This window comes from Furipterus horrens, unplaced genomic scaffold (assembly GCF_987537825.1).
Source record: "Furipterus horrens unplaced genomic scaffold, mFurHor1.1.pri manual_scaffold_3, whole genome shotgun sequence".
In the NCBI taxonomy this organism is placed as follows: Eukaryota; Metazoa; Chordata; class Mammalia; order Chiroptera; family Furipteridae; genus Furipterus; species Furipterus horrens.
In genome coordinates, this window is record NW_028327173.1 from 90,010,943 (window position 1) to 90,030,430 (window position 19,488).

General features: G+C 43.0%; 1 non-coding gene across 1 annotated transcript; it reads right to left on the minus strand.

Moving 5' to 3' along the window:
• Positions 1-7,073: 7,073 nt before the first annotated feature.
• On the minus strand, positions 7,074-7,236 carry LOC150015486 (U1 spliceosomal RNA). Its single transcript, XR_016510235.1, has one exon. It is a non-coding gene; the product is annotated as a U1 spliceosomal RNA (small nuclear RNA).
• Positions 7,237-19,488: the final 12,252 nt, after the last annotated feature.

A 19,488-nucleotide genomic window follows, 5' to 3' on the forward strand; every position in this document is an offset into this window, starting at 1 on the left:
AATGTCTGGGCAACAAAGAACATTATAGGAGCAATCAGACTCCCACCCCCATAGAGCTTCCCCTGCTTAGGTTTAACTCTTGAGAGGAGGAGGCAGGATTTTAACCTTCAGTGGAAAATTCCGGGCTTTCTAAGCTCTTTTCTTCTAACCATGCCTTCTCGTTCAATCAGCCTTACTCATCGGACCTTTTAGATCTAGCTTCTCCTGCTTCCTTTTGGCCACTCTATTTACACCTCTACCCTCTACCTACTTAGCCTGCTGCAGGGCAACTGTTGCGTCTGCTCTCTTGCCAAATGAAGACCATGCTCCTTTGGGCTATGCATCTTCACTAGCTGTTATGCTGCCAATGGTGACCCTATCCTTCCCCTCTCTTGCCTCTCTGAACATTGCTTACACTGCCATTGTCCAGAGGTGATCAGTAAGCTCCTGATACTCTGGCCAGTTATGGCCCTGCTTAAAGTTAGTCCACCACATTGAACCCAAGGTTCTTAGATTAGAGTCTCTACCCGCCTGTTCCAAGCCCTGCATTTCACTCCTGTTTCAGATTAGACCCGGCCCTGTTGTGTTCACATTAAGTGGGAAAAAGGGACTTTTCGTATGTACTTCCTCAGGGGCCTGTGCACTTTTTTGAATAAGATCCATTCCCTAAGTTATCTTGAAAGGGCAGAGAAGTTGGCACAAACCTGTCCTTTGTGTGTCTTGGAGAGGCAGAGGGGACTAATTTGGGTTTGTAACCTGTCCCTTTGGTTCTTTTCTAAGACAGGGATACTCTTCCTCCTCAGACATCTCAGTTTTGTTTTTTGTTTTTTAATTTTAAAAAATATGTATTTATTTATTTATTTTTAGAGAGAGGGCAAGTGAGGAAGAAAGAGAGGGAGAGAAACATCAATGTGTGGTTGCCTCTTGCAGACGCTCAACTGGGGACCTGGCCTGCAACCCAGGCATGTGCTCTGACTGGGAATTGAAATGGCGACCTTTTGGTTTGCCACTCTGCCACACCAGCCAGGTTGAGACAACTCCTTTATTTAAGGCTCAAGGACCCACAACATCGTCCAGACTGTTGTCCCTGGAGAGTATTTTCCCATTCTGAGAGTCATCGTTATGGATTAGTCAGTTCAGTTTAGGCCTACAATCTTATTGGGACAAGTGGTTAAGGACTTACTTGGTCCCAGCATTACAGCTTTCAGCAGAAATCCAGCTCATAAAATCCATCCAGCGAGCAAGCCAAATTCAATGGGAATGAAGTTTTCAGCTTTTCCATGCTCCTACCTTGGCTCTGCAGTGCTCCATTCTTCTTATTTTCCCCTTCAGCCCTGTATAATTTCCTCCTCATTCCTTGGTTGAGCCTCTTTGGCTCCCACCCCTGTTCGAGGTTTTTTTGGGTCCCAGAATAATGCAGAAACTACCTAGACTCTTCCTATGATTGGTCAGCAACGCCCAGGGGAGGGAAGAAGCAGACTCTCTCTGCTTCCACTCTCTCCACAACAGAGATGTCCTTTTTGGATCCCAGGGTCTTGGGATGCCGAGTCCCAGACCCCCAGGTTTCAGGACTCTGAAAACCTCAGGTTTAGACCCCAGGACGCTGGGCTCTCTAAGCTCACAGTATCTCTCACTTCCAGATGGGAAGCCAAGAATCCATTCCTGCTGGCATGCCTCTAGGCTATACACTTTCCAACTGGCCTCAGTCTGATCCCCAAACCCTGAAGAAAAGTTGACTTATATTTTTCTGTAACATTGCTTGGCCTCAATATCAGCTAGGGGGTGGGGAGTTTGGCCACTAAATGGGACCTTAAATTACAGTACAATCTTACAGCTTTGTCTTTTGTGTAAATGTCTTGGTAATTGGCCCCAAATCCCGTATGTGCAGGCATTCTTTCATCTAAGGCAATGGTTCTCAACCTTCCTAATGCCACAACCCTTTAATACAGTTCCTCATGTTGTGGTGACCCCAACCATAAAATTATTTTTGTTGCTACTTCATAACTGTAATTTTGCTACTGTTATGAATCATAATGTAAATATCTGATATGCAGGATGTATTTTCATTGTTACAAATTGGACATAATTAAAACATAGTGATTAATCACAAAAACAATATGTAATTATATATGTGTTTTCCAATGGTCTTAGGCGATCCCTGTGAAAGGGTCATTCGACCCCCAAAAGGGTCACGACCCAGTTTGAGAACTGCTGATCTAAGGCATTGTGGAGATTTACATTATAAGTATAAGCTTATTCCCACTGCTATTTCACCTGATTCCTTTTCTTCTAATTCCCAGACCCCTTCAGAGCCTACTCCAGCTGTAGGACCTTAGGAAAAACTCTCCTGCCATCTACTTTACTGATCCCATATCCGAGGCCCCCAGCCCAACCAATGGCCCCCACTTCCTCTACACCTAAGATACCTCTAGTAGAAACCATGGGAGAGTTTGGCCCTCAGTTAATTCACAAACCTTTTCTCCTGTTGAGCTTAGGCAAATTAAAATTGACTTAGGAAACTACTCTGACAACCCAGATAAATATATAGACACTTTCCAACACCTTGCCTTGGCCTGTGAGTTTACTTGGAAGGACCTTATGGTTATCTTGGGACAGACCCTATCAGCTATTGACCAGGACAAAGTAATAACAGAGGCCAGAAAATTTGATAACAACTTACATTTATCAGATAGCAACCCCACAGGAGAAACAGCAGTCACACTAGTGGATCCTGAATGGGACTATAGCTCTTCCCAGAAGTGAGAAAGGAATCATTTCCTAAATTGCATTAAAGCAGGACTTAAGACTGGCTGTGGAAAGGCCCTTAACTATTCCAAGGTCTCTGCTGTTAGGATCTAGATGAAAATTCACATTTCTAGAAAGGCAAAAGGAGGCACTTATCAAACACACCAACCTAGATCTAGAATCATATAAGGTCCAGGTGATATGAAAAGACAAATTTTTAACTCAATCAGCCTCTGATATTAGGAGAAAGTTATAAAACCTCAATCAGGAGCCTGGAGTTTCCTTGGACAAAATGTTAACTATGGCCAAGGCAGTCTTTTACAACCGGAACCAGGAGAGGGAGGCCAGGGCTCAGAAGGAGAAAAAGAAGACTAGGCATGCCCAAAGTCTAGCCACTCTGTTACCGAGCAAAAGGGGGTGCAATCATGTGGTGCCTTGGTGTAAGATTCAACAACTAGTGTTGAGGAAAACAGGTCTTTATTTACAATATTCCAACCTGGTGGAGGGGTGGCCTGGGGGCACTCCTGCTCAGAGCACTGTTCTTCCCCGAAGACGCAGCACTTCCCTTGTCTCCAAAAGGCTAGAAGCCAAAAACACCTGCCCAGAAATTCCCCATTCCTTATCTGTCAACTGTCCCCTTCAGGATCAGGGGTACGATGTCATCAGTTCCTGTATAAGAGTCCAGAAAACATGGTGAAGTCCTGGAAAGTCACAAGTCCTAAGAGTCCTGTCTGCCTGTCCCAAATTCCAAGAGTCCAGATAGAGTCCAAGTGTGGAAGGTGGAGTCCTCGGTGGCTTCGGAGTCAGCTGGAGCTGGCACAATCAAAGCAACAGCGTGCCGGCTTTCTTACTAGCCCAGGCTGCATGGTTCCCTTTCATGGCGGACCAGCTCTCCTACAAAGCTGCCTCGCTGCTACGTAATGGCTCTCTTCCTACACACCAGACCTCATGGTGTGGGTCTGGTGGGTCTACCCTTCTGCCCTCTTTCAAACCATGTGGCCCCACGCACCAAATGGCTGCCACCTTTTGTTCTGCCTTGCTCCTTTCCTTTCCTTACAAAAGTTCATGGTTCCACCCCCAAATGGCTGCCACTCTTCCTTTAAATCCTAACTGTGGCCTGTGAAGCAGTGGGTGGGGTAACCAGTTGTGAGCGCCCACAGGAACCTTGTGCAGGCCCCGTAAGCTTCTTCATCACCATTCTATGGTCAAAGCCCTTCCTATCTCTTTGACACTGTGGGGTGGCCATAGCCATTTGCATAACTAAGAAACTAACTACCCACAAACTACATTAAAGGCTGCACTGTTCCCTTCCTCCATTCCCAAAACCATGGGCTGTGGGGACTTTTGGGGACCCCTGTTATAGCCCTTGTGAGACAATCACAGCCACACTCCACTGGCCCTCCTGATCCACCCTAAAGGACACTAAGTGTCATGTGTGTCTGAAGGCAGGGCACAGGGCTAAGGAGTGTCCAAATCATAACAAGCCACCTTAGGCACCATGCTATAAGTACAAGAAAGCAGGCCACTGGGCAGCTCTGTCCCCTAAGTTGGAGGACTCTTGGACTCAAGTCTGCAGCTCCCTTGCAGATGGTGGCACAGGACTGCAGTTTCCCATTACAGCTGACCCCGCCTCAAGAGGTTGCCACCACTGGACTGGAGCCTAGGGTACACGTGGATATGGCAGGTAGAACAGCAACTTTCTTATCAGATACTGAGGCTACCTACTTTGTCCTACTTCCTTCTCTGGACCCCTCCCCTCACAATCCTGCAGTATCCTAGGAGTAGCTGGGAAACCTACAACCAGAAACCTCACCCTTTCTTTGGGTTGCCTCTGGGATGGGTATTACTTCACTCATTCTCCTTGTATTCCAAGAGTGCCTAACCCCTCTACTCAGAGGAGTCCTCCTTCAATTACTAGGAACTAGAATAATTATAGGGGGCAGTCCTACATTGAGGTCCCCACTTCAAATGTTACTCATACAGGTTAGAGATCACCAGATACACTTACCCCTTCATGGGAATGTCAAATTGATCCAGACCTATGGGATAACAGGGTTCCTGCCCAAGCCCTTTACAAACACTTGAGTAGAGATCCAACTGCTGAGATAATTAAAAATAACTGACTTTGTTTTACAAATGAAATCTTTACAGGGTCAAAGGTGTGCCTTCAGAACATTAAAGCCCACCAAATCCTTTTACCTTTCCAAAACCTCCTCTATTCATCTTAAAAAGTCTTATAGATAATTGGCTTTATGAAACCAAAGTTCTTCTAGGAGAAGCTTAATTTTTTTTTCTACATTTTTGAAATGCATATACCCAATCTTCTCCGTGAACTCTTGTCTGGGAAGTGTTGTTTCGATGTCAACACATCAGGACAAGTACAACAGAACATTCAAAGTATCCGTGAATCAGCATCCAAAATTATAACTTTGAAATAAAGAACAAAAAAGAAAAAGATTTAAAAAAAATTATAACTTCAACCTCATTTAGGAATTCAAAGTCATGGCTCATGGCTTTACTCCTCCCTTTTGCAGCTCCCTTTCTAATCATCCTAATGCTGCAAATGTTTTGACCAATAATAATTAGCCTATTAACTAAATTCATTTCTTTAGAATAGAAGCCATAAAATTACAAATGATCATTACAAAAGAATATCAGCCTCTGGGACTACAGTCCTTGATCACCTATTGCAGACTGTTGGATGGACACCTCCCTTCACCTCTCCTGACTGACAGCTAACAAGCATGGGAACCCAAAATTACTAAGACACCCCTCCCCAAAAGAAAGCAGACAGAGTGGTCATTGCACCAGTAGTCCTCAAAGATTTGAGTTCCTATTGCTTAAGAAGTGTAAGAGACAAAGAAGCCACTGACTGATTCTCAAACCAGTAGGAGACAATTATCAGATGAATCATAGAAAAGGGGTCAGGAAATGACATTCCGTCACTCTTCACACATATCTCTGGGATCAAAAGGAGGAAGATTGTCATCACCAAACACAGAGAAATGGGAAGAAGTAGCTAGGTAACTTTGCAAATAAGTTGGAGATAGACCTATAACTAGATTACTCTTAGTTAATTACACCCTGAGTTAAGTAGTTAATCATGTTAGATTGTGAACCTGGATTAACCAGTAATGGAGAAACAGGGGAGAAGGAGAATGGTGGAGAAGCTAATCGTGTTTGATAAAACCAATTTGCTTTGTCTACTGCATGTGTGCATGCCTTTGGCTGGCTGTGCCCAGCTCTGCAGACCCGTGAATAAACAAACGCCTCACTTTGCTGCTGAAGTCCTGTGTCCTGGTGTTTTATTGTGAGCATTTCTCAGAGAAGAAAATGTTAGGCAGCATTTAGAAATGAGCAGGGCAGGAGGTATGAGAAAGGGAGCCACTGCCCTTGTTGACCCAAGGCAAGTAGTTGAAATAGTTTCAGTTAACTGCCCTTGTTGGCAAAATTTTATTGCTATTTTACCCCCTGTGTGAGCAGTCAAGGAGAAGTATGGAAAAGGGCATGTGCAGAAGAGACTAAAGTTATATGACCAAAGTATTTGTCAATCAATATAGAAACCCTCCCCTGTGCTAAAAACAATTAATCACACGTGTACTTAAGGCAGCAGAATCAGGAGACTCAGGCCCTTCTCACCAGTCTTGGCAAGCCTGTTCTCTCCCTTGAGGATGTACTAATAAAATTCTTATTCATCCACTTTTGTCTCGCTGCCGATCTGTAATTCTTTACTGCCTCGGTAAGAAGAACCAAGCTTCAATAACAGGAGGCCATTTAGATGAGAGTGACTGCTTTCTACAAACAGGACATGCAGTAACAATATGGCTGGGTGTGATAGATCTGATCACATCTCTGATTGAATAGAGAAGAGAAATTCCATGGCGGGGGGGTGGGGGGGCGGCGGGCAATAAATCCCCAAACCCAGTTTAAGATGTAAATCTTGTTAAAAAGAACAAAATTTAGCCCTGGCTGGTGTAAAGCAGTGCATTGAGTGCTGACCCGCAAACCCAAAGGTCACTGGTTTAATTCCCAGTCAGGGCATATGCCTGGACTGTGGGCCAGGTCCCCAGTTGGGAGTGTGAGAGAGGCAACAAATAGATGTTTCTCTTCCTCTCTTCCTCCCATCCCCTCCCTCTAAACATAAGTAAAATACTTAAAAAACAAACAAACAAAATTGAAATAGATAAAGTTGAAGATCCAATTGGTTTTATTAAGTTACTCATCATCCAATCTAGCAACTAGAAGGCACTCAAAGAAGCTGTACGAAATGGAAGGTATTTATAGGCAGAAAGAGGTTGGGACAAGAAAGTTAAAAGACTGGCTTGTTTTTCTTTTCTTTTCTTTTCTTACAGGGGAAAGTGCGAACACCATCCCCCACTACCACAAATTATGCAGTCGGGTTTCCCACATTTGGGAAATCGCAGGGGTCAGCACATCTGGAGTGCAATGGACAAGCCTCACCCTGGGAAAACCACTTTTGTGATCATGATATCTCCCCTGCCAGTTAAGTGTAAGACTGGATTCTTTTAGGCCAAGTCCCCTTCCCTTAGGGGAAGGCAAGGATATTATCAGGCAGATTACCTTGTTAGTGCTGACCAGAAAACTCCAGACTAATTAGTTAAAAATTCTATCCTGGTAGAGGCTAGAACTCCTATGATGTTAGGTAATAAGTCTTGGTGGTGCTTAGGGAAAGTGACTCCATTTGGGTTTTTTTCTTTTTTAAGTCTTGAGAATAATCTGTTCATCTAAAGGACAAAAAGTGTTGGGGACCCCCAACCCACAGAGATCCCCTGGTGTCGAAGATGAAATGAAGACTTTCCAGGCAGCTTGTGCTAGGGGAGAGAAGGCTGGCAAAAGTCTGAGAGACAAATGCCTCGATTGCCTTCCTCCAAGGTCTTTTATTGAGTGCAGTAAGCTGAAGGGCATATAGCATGCACAAAGCTCATCAACCAATGTTAAACAGTGCTGATTACAGAAAACAGATACTGTTCAGGGATAACAATTGAAGGAAAGTTGAGATCCCCTCAGGTCAGGGTGTGTTGGACACAAAGACTTCAGATGGCCATAAAATAGGGATGGTAAGTTCATTTTGAGTTAAAGTTAAAACCTCTTCTGGTACAATAAAGGGATCAAGGGAGGCAAAAGAACAGGGCAAGCTACAAAGGACATAAAGCATTTTCTCATGTCCCGATTCCCACTGAGGCCCACTGGCCATAGCATGGAGGCACATATGCACCCCGCTTTCTTGGTTTTCTGGCCAGGTCTTCATTTCCTTCGCCTGGCCTGCAGAGGGATCCAAGTCTCCATACTTTACCAGGGGGACCCTGACAAAAAAGAGATGCTTTTTAATTCAATATGCTTTGCAACATGGCTGGTAAACTTGCTCTGAGGTTCCTCAAAGAAGGTTCGATCAAAGACTCATATTTCAAATTCTAGCTGAGAGAATCTCAGAGGTCTAAGGGTCTAGTGCTCCTAACGCTTTGATTTTGAAAAAAAATTTTTTTATCTTGATTAAAATGAGAGGCTTTGAGGTAAGTTTTCTAACAAGGTTTCAAAATTCTAATAACTATTTTAATTTTATGTATATACTAAAATATGAAAAATTGGGTTTTTACAAAATTTTTTTTCAGTTTTGTAAAAATTGTAACAGAACCCTTGGGCTGCTCTGATTGAAACAGAACCCACGAGCTGTTTAGTTAGGGGCCCGATTGCCCGCCGCCATAATTGTAACTCTCAATACCAGAGTTTAGTGAAAAGGAAAAGAATTGTTTATTTGCACATAGTTCTGCCTCCCTATCCCAGTCCTGGCCAGTCTTAAGAAAGTCAGAAACACCGTTTCCCCACTTCCTAGGCACAGTTCAGCTTTACCAGTAGCTGCCAATCACTCAATTCTGATTGGGGAGGTCCTTTCTGTGCTGTGGTGCCCTCCAGCTCTCAATGCAGAACCGCCTGGATTCTCAGCTTCCTTGTAAACTGTCTCAGCCTCCTTCTAAACTGCCTTCTTCCTGTAAACTGCATGGTGAGAGCCTCTTCTTAAAGCATCCTGGAGAGCCCCCTCCTCCAAGCCACCTGGAGGGAGTGTGCGAGAGCGAGCAAGAGCGAGAGAGCGAGAAAGCCAGCTAAAACGTCCACAGCTGCTTATATATCCCTGACTGCATCCTCTGACGCAGTGGGTGTTGCAACCAGTTCTGACCATTCACAGAACCCTACGCAGGCTCTGTAGGCTCCTTCCGTACCACGCCACAGTTCAAGACTCCTCCCATCTTCCTGGGCCTTGGAAGTATCAAAGTCATTTTGCATAACAAAGACACTAACAACTAGCCTCAGGCATGCAAAGGCATCTTAAAAGCTGCTTCCTTTTCCCCAACCCCTAGTCACAAACTCTGGGGTTTGTTTTTGGACACCCCTGTTTCTGTAACAAAATCACTGGTAGAAAGTGTGTTTCCTTTTTGTTGACTGGCATTTTTATGAATAGTTCATGTATGTATTATCATTCTTTCAAAACTGTGCCACAAATATTGAATTATTATGTTGTACACCCAAACTAATATCTGCCAATTGTATCAATAAAAATATTTTTAATGTGTCATAAACTCCCTATAGAGTTTGAATTGTTAAATTATTGAATAATTCCATCTGTTTAAGATAAGGAATTTGACTCACATAGTGTTAAGCTGAAGTACTGTTGAGGATTTTATTTCTTCGCTGTTAAAAAAAAGTCTGAACATCATATTGTCACTTGATGGTGCCAATTCAACCTCAATAGAAACCTCCAATTTGGGGTAAGAAAACTATTTTGTGTAAACAGCTCAATTGTGACACAGCACAGTTATAAGGACAGCTCAATAGTGTTACACCCAATTATGAATAGCATGGCTGTGGAATAGCAGGGTTGTGAAGTGGCCCTGGACAGACGGTGCTCCTGGGCAAGGCTCCTCTCCAGCTAGACAGATCTGCTCCTCCTGAAGACATCTTAGGTGTTTTGCTTTTGCTGCTTCAGCTCCTTTTCGAAAACACAGTTTTCAGTCTTAAGAGAAAGGGGAAACTGGTCTCTCAGAATAAGAGGGGAGCTGACTGATATATAGAGAAGTCACAAACTCTGATCCCTCATTGTTCCATCCTCATGCAAATGAAATCTACAAATTTTTAAGGTTTGAGTAGTCCAAAAGGCACTGTCCTGATTGGTCAAGGATGCAGTCACTCTGATTGGTCAGTGAAGATTCTGATAAGGATAGTTGCATAGCTCTGATTGGTCGGGGATAGTCTCAGTCCTATATATTAAAATAGGATTCCAGGAATTCTTTTATAATGGTTGCCTCAGGTAGCAAAAACACAGTGCAGGCAGGCAGTTCAGTGCAAGAGACAGGGCAGCTTAGTGCAGGCTTCTGTTTAGTGCAGGACTCTCCCTGAAGTGCAGCTTGTGTGGGAGGCCTGTGAGAGGCCCCTGTTTAGAAACTGCTGCTAAGCCGTTCTTGGTAGGGATCTTCTTTCTCTGGGTATACAATATTAATAAGTTATTTTAGTTTAGAATAAACACTTCTCTCCTCTTGCAAATAAATTCCATATTTGTTTCAATTTTCATCAAATATATGCATATGTTTATTTTTAAAAGTCAACTAACTCATCAAACAAAATATAGTCTTAGACCTCTTTCCTCATGTTCCCCAATTTCTCCTTCCCTACTGTCATCTATGTGTTTTAGTTGATTCTTTTGGTGTTTACCTCTATATCACTAACACACTTGTATTGCTATTACTTTATTTTTCAGTTTAAGGCATTATTTATTTTATTTTCTTAAGTACATTTTATTGATTATGTTATTACAGTTGTCCCAATATTCCCATTTTCCCTTCATCTTCCAGGTACCCCCTGTCCCTCCAGCAATATCCCCTTTAGTTCAAGTCCGTGGGTCATGCATATAAGTTCTTTGGTGTCTCCATTTCCTATACTGTTCTTAACATCCCCTTGTCTGTTTTGTATCTTCAATTTATGCTTCTTAACCCATGCACATTTCCCCCCATTCTCCCCCTTCACCCCCACTCATAATCCTCCATATGATTATCTCTGGTTCTGTTCCTGTTTCAGTTGTTTGCTTAGTTTGTTTTTGTTTTTTAGATTCATTTGTTGATAGTTGTGAGTTTCTTGTCATTTTACTCTCCATAGTTTTGATCGTCTTCTTTTTCTTAAATAAGTGCCTTTAATATTTCATATAATAATGGCTTGGTGATGGTGAACTCCTTTAGCTTTACCTTGTCTGGGAAGCACTATATCTGCCTTCCATTCTAAATGATAGCTTTGCTAGATAGATTGATCTTGGTTCCAGGTCCTTGCTTTTCTTCACTTTGAATACTCCTTACCAGTCTGTTCTTGCCTGGAAAGTTTCTTTTGAGAAATCAGCTGATAGTCTTATGGGTACTCCTTTGTAGGTAACTCTCTAATTTTCTCTTTCTGTTTTGAAGATTCGCTTTTTATCTTTAAACTTTGGCATTTTCATTATGATCTATCTTGCTGTGGTCCTCTTTGTGCCCAATTTGTTTGAAACTCTCTGTTTTTCCTGGACTTGTATGCTTCTTTCCTTCGCCAAATTAAGGAAGTTTTCTTTCATTATTTTTTCAAATAAGTTTTCATTTTCTTGCTCTTTCTCTTTACCTTCTGGCATCCTTATGATTTGGATGTTGTCATTTTTGGAGATGTCCCAAAGTCTTCTTATACTATCCTTGTTTTTTTTTTTTTTTGAATTCTTGTTTCTTCATTCTGTTCTGGTTGAAGGTTTATTTCTTCTGTATGTTCCGAACCGTGGATTTGAATCCTGGCTTTCTTCCCTTCACTGTTGGTTTCCTGTAGATTTTTCTTTGTTTCACTTAGTGTAATCTTCACTTATTCCTTTATGTTTTTGCTGTACTCAGATGTTCTTTGAGCATCTTGATCACCAGTGTTTTGAACTCTGTATCTGATAGGTTCGCTATTTCCATTTCTTTTAGTTCTTTTTCCACAGTTTTGTTGTTTTTTCATTTGGGCCGTATTTCTTTGCTTCCTCAATTTGGTAGCCTCTCTGTTTGTTTCTGTGTGTTATGTAAAGCTGCTTTGACTCCCTGTAAAAGGCACCAGTAAATTGTGTGGGGCAGAGATTTAGGTAGTCTCCAGGATGGAGCAACAACTTCATCGCTTTTTGGCTCTGTGTGGGGTGAGGGCTCGGAGAGGGGACTGTGTCACTGCCTGGCTTCTGGGAGTTGCTTGGTACTTGCCCACTTTCTAGTCACTTCACCTACTCTCTGTATGCAACTGGCACCCTTCCTGCTGTGTTGCTCAGAGGTTGAATCCCAGAGTGGGTGGGTTGCATACATTTTAAGTCTGTGCAGGCCCTTTAAGTGAAATTTCCTGAAATTCCAGCAGTTTCTTTTGCTACCCCAACCTGCACTGGCTTTTACAGCCAAGAATTAGGGGGGATTTATCTTTCCAGTGCTGGAACCCTGGGCTCTGTGGTCTGGCCTAGGGCGGGGATCACTTGTTCCAAAGTATTCCTCCTGATTTTTATCTACCACATGTGAATGTGGGACTGCCTATGCTCATTCTCTCACCACTGCCACCTGTCTGTGCCATACCGTGTCTCCTTGCCTCTCCACCCTGCCTCACGTCTGCACTCCTATTACCTGTCTGAATGATTGTGGCTTCTTTAAATCCTTGGTTGTTGGACTACCATACAGTTCAATTTTCTGATAATTCTGGGTGTTATTTGTCTTGAGATTTAGTTGTAATTCTTTTTGTGGTTGCATGAGTGTTACAGAAACAGGGGTGTTCAAAAACCCCCAGAGGTTGCAGCTGGGGGATGGGAAGAAGGAAGCAGCTTTCAGGATGCCTTCACATGCATGAGGCTGGTGGCTAGTGTCTTTGTTATGTAAAATGTCTTTAATGCATCCAAGGCCTCAGGTAGATGGGAGGGGTCTTGGACGGGGGTGGTGGTGGTGTGGGGGTGGGGGGCAGTGGTGATGGTATGGAAAAAAACACACAGAGCCTGTGTGAGATTCTGTTAATGGTCAGAACTGGTTGCGGTGCCCTCTTCATCACAAGATGCTGTCAGGGATTTAAAAATAAGCGGAAGACATTTTAACCAGGCAGACCATGCGGATTTAACGGGAGACTGACTGACGATTCAGTTTTAAGGAAGGGACATACCTTGCTGCTTTGAACAGGAAGGCTCTCCATGTGGATTACAAAGGACTAACCATGCAGTTTACAAGGAGGCTAAGAATCCACGAGGTTCTGGATTAAAAGCTGGTGGACACCATAACACAGACGAGGTCTCCCCAATCAGAACTGAATGACTGGCAGCTACTGGTAAAGCTGAACTGTTTTTAGAAAGTAGGGAAATGGTATCTCTAACTTTTCTAAAACTAGCCTGGTTTGGTAGGGGGTAAGGCAAGGATATGTGTCTATGGGTGTTTTAAAGAATATAAGACTTAACAGTAGAAATCCGCAAATAATTAGATCTATATAACTGTTAAGTAAACAATTCTTTTTCTTTTCACTAAACTCTGGTATTGAGAGTTATAATTTTGGCGGTGGGCAATCGGGCCCCTAACTAAGCAGCCCGGGGGTTCTGTAACATGAGGAGGTGAAGCATGTCTACCTACGCCTTCTTCTTGACCAGAAGTCTCTTTATCACCATTAGTTATTTTATTTCTTCCACAAACAATGAGGATTTAGCTCTTGGCCCTCCCTCAGCCCCTCCCACATTCACACTCTTTCCTTTCTGGTCTGCCATCTGAGAACAGCCTGATCCATTACTTGTGTTTCTTGCCCAGCTATTAGTTTTTCCCCCAAATTAATAATTATCTTTTTAAAAAGTTTTGCTTACTTTTCTGTGTATCTATAACTAATTCAATCTCAAGCTCTCTGCTAATTTTCTAGATCCTTTCCCAAAATGTTCGTTTTCATCAAACATTCTATCAATTTCATTTTCACGAAATCTCTGAGCTGGTCGCCCCCCAGGGAAGTGAATGGCTGTCATCCTGGAGTCTCCCTGCACCTGTCTCCTATGTTGGGTTGTCAGTTCCCTGACTTATTTTTACCTCTGCCTTTTGTTCTGAAAGATTTCCTATCCTACCTTGAACATTCCATTTCTGACAGTTTTAATTTCTAATACTTCCTCTTTTATTCTCTGTATGAAAGTTTTTGATATTTTCTCTTTTCTCTATATCTCTGTAATACAGTTTTTAAAATGCTATATTGACCCAGTTTTTTTTTCCCAAACAACCCACACTGACTTTATTCAATTACTGCTATAAATAGGTAGTAAGATCTTCGAGATGTTATAAGAATCTCAAGCTAAAAAATTTCTTACATTGGGGAAAGGAGTATATCCTCATGTGGACCCACATATTGACCCAGTTTTAAGGCCCTGACTGGAAGCTGGACAGTTCCCCTTTTGAATGCTAGAGGGGGTTCTGGAAGTTATGTGTTCCCGGCAGTGTCCCATTCCTCCAAGTTGCTTTCCCCATTAGAGACTTTCCTCAAATATCTGTTAATTCTTGGTGGCCTGCTCCTAATTAAGAATTTAGATTAAGCCCATGATTGGGACTTCTGAGAACACAAATAGGGTTTCTTGACTGAGGGCAACATTTTAGAGTGACCTGGGTGAACCCTTTCAGGGGACCTACTAAGTCCCTATCTTTAGGTCTTTCTCTTAAATTGATCAGGCTAGACGTGCACTCTCCCTTCCCTCGCCCCCCATGCACACACACAACACAAAGACATACACAGGATAGTGCAGCATCCTGCTTGGAGGTACGTGCCTGGCTCCAGAATCTGAAAACCCAGTGCAGTGGGAAGCTTTACTGCCTCATTCCTCAGTGTGTAAAAACATTTACACCATCCTCCTCCTTCAGTAGATCCTCTTCACCCCTTATTTTATACCTTGTGCCCGCCAGTCCAGAGAACTCCTTTTTCCTCCCCTGAGAATATATTTCCCACCTTTGTAGTGGGGGAAGGGCAGTAGTGGAGTAAGGGATTTACTGCTTCTTAAACAGCTTTTACCCTTGTCTCCCTAGGATAAAGGTCATAACTCATTTACCTCTGTTTCTCAGCTTTCCTTGTTTGTTTAGCATAAAGCTTTTTCAGGTGTGCTAAGTGGTTTACTCCTGCTCCATCTGTTTTTCAGCTTCTGAAATTTTGTTTCCTCTCTCATTCTCCCTGCCCTGTGTGGATTTTGTTCATTTTGATTTTATTTCAGGAGGGAGTGAAATTAAGTGTGTGCTTAACAGAACAATATTGAATATTCTAGCACAACTGTTTATTGCAGTTAAAGCTATAAATACATAGCAGAAATGGCCTACTGATCTTTTATTTTATTGATATCAGTGCCTAAGAGAAGAGGACATTAAAGTATCATATTTAGATAAATGCCTAATTCTTTTCCATCCTCTTAAGAATTCAAGCAGACCAGGGAAAATAAAGGAGAAGGTAGTTTTATATCATTGAACTGTTACTGTAGGTAGTTAATAAGGAAACAAAGGGAATTGCACATTGAGGTTAATGAACTGGGGAGCATAAGCCTGCTTGCTTAGCCAGGAAGCTATAGCATTTACAGACTCATTCATACACTCCAGGGGACTGCAGCCCAAGAGACTTAATCCTAGGAACACAGGAAATCTCCCCAGGAGCACTGCTCCCCTCCAGTACCAGATTGTTGGGGGAGCAGGGGAAGTAAGTACATGCACAATAGAAGTCAAAATGGTGCAGGGGAGGTAGTTGACCACAGAGGATTGCCAGTCTAACTAAGTAGGAGGTGGATCCATCATAAACCTGCAAAAGCTTGCAGAGTTGATTGGCTATTTTGAAAAAAGCTCCTGGTTATAACCTCAGGGGAACAAAGAAACTCTTGGTCTCTCACTTGGTGACCCACATTTGCCCATTTGTTGGTGCACGCTCTTGCCCGGGAACACACGCAATGACGTGGGTCTTGCAGCCATGTGGGCCTGCAGCAGACCACGTGGGTTCCAAAGGACTAAGTTTTAATATGAAACAGAAACTGGACACTGGTCTTTGTTTTCGTCTTGCTGGAGACACGGTTGGACTTTTTCCATGGTGAGATAGATGGAGATGGGACATTGGAAACCCGAATAAACCTTGTCAAACCACAGTCTCCTGTGTGTGGCTCCATGAAATGCTTTTCTCGCAAATCTGTGGGAGAGCCTGATTTCCACTGGCAACAGACCAAGAACTTTTTCTGGTCTCTCTCTCCCTGTAACTGATAAAGCTTTAAAGATCATACATGGCTTCACTTAAGACAATGAGAAAAAGAATCACAAAAGGACAGGGTTACCAGGCGGGCAGGAGGAACCAGTAGAATTCTATCACTGACTTTGTTTAGAATTACCAGTTCATGTTGATAATAAAAAGCAGTGGGTTTTAACTGGCTTATTATCTTCTTTAAAATTGTCTTAGCCAAAGCCATCCCTTATCTGATGCACATGAGCTGATGGCCCCTTACCCTTAGGACACTTCTGCTTGGTGGTTTTAGCTGAGGATGCTGGGGAAATTCCAATGATGTGGAATTTTTAGACTTAATGAAGAAAATGGAAAGTTTCTGGAGCTTCATATATTTTTAAACTTTAGAAATTGTAAAAACTGTAGCTCTTCATATTATTCCATCTCCATAAAATTTCATAAGTGTGTTAAAAAACAAAATTCAACTAAGTAAATCTGAAGATCTAATTGGCTTTATTGACTGATTCTAGAATCTGCCAGCATCCTACCCAGTAAACTGAGAGGTGTTCTGAGGATTTGTGCACAATAGAAGATTCTTATAGGAAACTGATTGCTACAAGAAAGTTATTAGCAAAAGAAAAGAAAGGGTCATTTCAGGCAAGCTGCCTGTCTTGGGGGAAAAGGCAGCAAGGGTCCTATCAGGCAGATTACCTCACTAGCGTGATCAAGAAATTCCAGTTTAAAATTCCACTCCTGGGAGGGGCTGAAACTGCAATTAAGTCTGACTTTGCTGTCCTGGGGGCAAGAGACTCCACCTTGGGCCTGTTTCTTTTTCTTTAACATGTGGAAATTATGTGTTTTCTCATATTCATCTTCATTCAGTCATGCATTTAATACATATTTATTAAGAACCAATTATGTTCCAGCCCTGTGCTGGGAGTTTAAAATGCAAAGGTATTTTAAGACTTCCCTCAGGGAGTTAGTCTGTAGTCTAACTGGAGAGAGCAACATCTTTTTTTAAAAAATGAAATATGGGTACAAAGTGCTAAGTGATAGAGTAGGGCTTTTTCCCCCCCCAATTACAGTTGCCACACAATATTATAGTAGTTTCAGGTGCACAACATAGTGATTAGACATTTTTATAACTTAAAAAGTGATCCTCCCCCCAATAAATGTATTACCCACCTGACATCACACATAGTTATTACAACATATTGACTACATTTGCTCTGCTCTTCTTCAAATTTCCATGACTATTTTATAACTGCCAATATTTATCTGTTAATCCCTTCACCCAGCTCTAGTAGGGCGTTTTTGGTTTGTTTGTTTTTGTTTTTGACTAGAGGAGGCCCAGAGGAAGATGGAAGCCTTCAGCTGGCCATCAGACAGCGGAATACCGGGGCAGAGAATGAGGGCACCTGCAGGAAATGAAATCCCAAGAGATGGTTGAAGAGTGTTGGGGCCAAAGTACTTCAAAGGGATTTGAAGTTGATTCTACTGATAAGTGATTTTCAAAATCATGTCCAAGGCAGGGCTAACAAGCTACAGCTCCTTGGAGATCCTGACTCAGCCCTTCTTGGTTCCTTGGAATCTCTAGCTTTTAAAAGCTGCCAGGTCTATAACCAAGTTTATAAAACATTGCTTTAGGTGGTAGGATTCCAGCGACAGAATTTAAATAGGGAGAGAAAATAATCAGATTGGCGTTTTAGAAATACCAGTTTGGCCAAAATTTGGAGGTTGGACTGAGAGAGATTGGAGACAGAGAAGCCATTTTGTAGGCTAATGAGAGAGAAAGCAAGGCCTGAACTTAGACCGTGGTAGTCGGAATGGGGAGGGGGGAGCTTGACAGCACATAGTGCAGAAGGGAGAGGAGTGCCTCAATGACTCAGGTTTCTGGCTCCTACGGTAGCAGGATAGACAGGTTTGGAGAGAGAGGATGAGATCCTTTGGGGCATAATGAGTTTTCACTCTCAGCAGGCAAATGTGCAAAAGAATGTTAAGATTTGGAGGTTGCCACATAGGCGGGAGGGTCAGGGGGCATAAGTTGGCTGCCTGGACAGAGTATGAAGAATAGAGAAGGCGTGAAACCATTGCTTTCAACCTTGAGGGCAAGTAGGACAGTGAGTGTGGAGGTGGGACAAGGCAGAGGAGATAGGAAAACTGTCATGGAGGTCATAGTGTCCCTCAAACAAATGGAGGACAGCCTTAAAGAAGGGTGTGGTCACCCATGCCCATTTCTTTCTGGAAGGCCACCACCCATGTGCACAATGCATCCTGGGACCGGGCCACGAGCCCAGAGGGGAAGGCAAGGAGAGCGGTGCTGTGGATCTTCGTCATTATTCTTAATCTCTGTGAAGATTTCGTCAGTGCTCAGCAGCATTTCTCCCCGGAGACAAAGCCGGAGGCCTGGGGCCTGGGTGTAGCCCCAGCAGCCTTAATTGCTGAGTGAGAAGCTCCTTCAGAGCTCAGGCGTCTGGGCTTTGGAGGAGCCAGGACACCCACCCTTCAGGAAAAGGCCAGCTCTGAGCTGTACGTTGCTTTGTACGTTTCTTCCGATTTTGGCAGCATATGCCCAGAGCTCAGAAATCATTTTAAACACTGCAAAAATGTCTACAGAAGAAAAATAAGTTTTTTCCTCCTTATTCTATGCTCTTGACTTTTTGTGTTGTGAGTTTAAATTAGTTTAAAGGAGAGTATTGGAGGCCCTGCTACCAGGTAAAATATATTTTATTTTACTTTTTTTTTTTCTCCAGCAAGATTTAGTGTTCTTCAATTAAAGACCTCAAGTCTCATTAGGGCCACAAACAAATTAATCTAGTCAGCACTTTTTGTGAACTAGGAAAGGGAAACCATCTCTCTTTACCGGAGCCATTTTGCAGACACATGATTTTGGATAGATAACAGGTGCTGTGAGTACATTTATTCACTTATTAATTCAGCAGATATTTATTGGCTGCCTACTCTGTACCAAATAGTGTGTGTGAAACTATGCCCTGCCCACAGGGACACAGCCAGCTGGGAAAACAAGATATAACACGCACACAATGTTTAAAAACACTGCAAAGAACAAGAGCCTATGCCATTGCTTGCTAAACGAGATGCGGAAGGTAAACGTTTCTGGTGTCAGGAGCCATCACTTAAGCCTCTCTGAACCAGGGAGGCTAGTGGAAGGCGTGGGCCTCCAAGTGAGAGGCAGGAGCGTGGCGGCAGCACCTAGCCCTCTGCCTCTGGGAGCTCTCAGCCTCCCCTTCTCTAGAACTGGAGAACCGTACCTGCCGAACAGCTGCCGAACGCGGTCTGCGTGGCTGATGTTATCCTTTCCCACCCCACACCTCCACCACGTTTATTCTCTCCCAGAGCCCTGCTTCGCAGTCCCATATCCTTCCTCATACTGTGTTAGAACTGCCTGTGCCTTGTCTGCTGCCCTCCCCTGTCCCTTGTCCCTGAGAAGTCTCATGTCTTGGAGTATAGTGGAAACTTTGTAAGTATTTGTTGAATGAGGGAATAAAGAGCTTTATACACGGAGAGCAGATAGTGTGGTCTGAGCCAAAGCTGGAA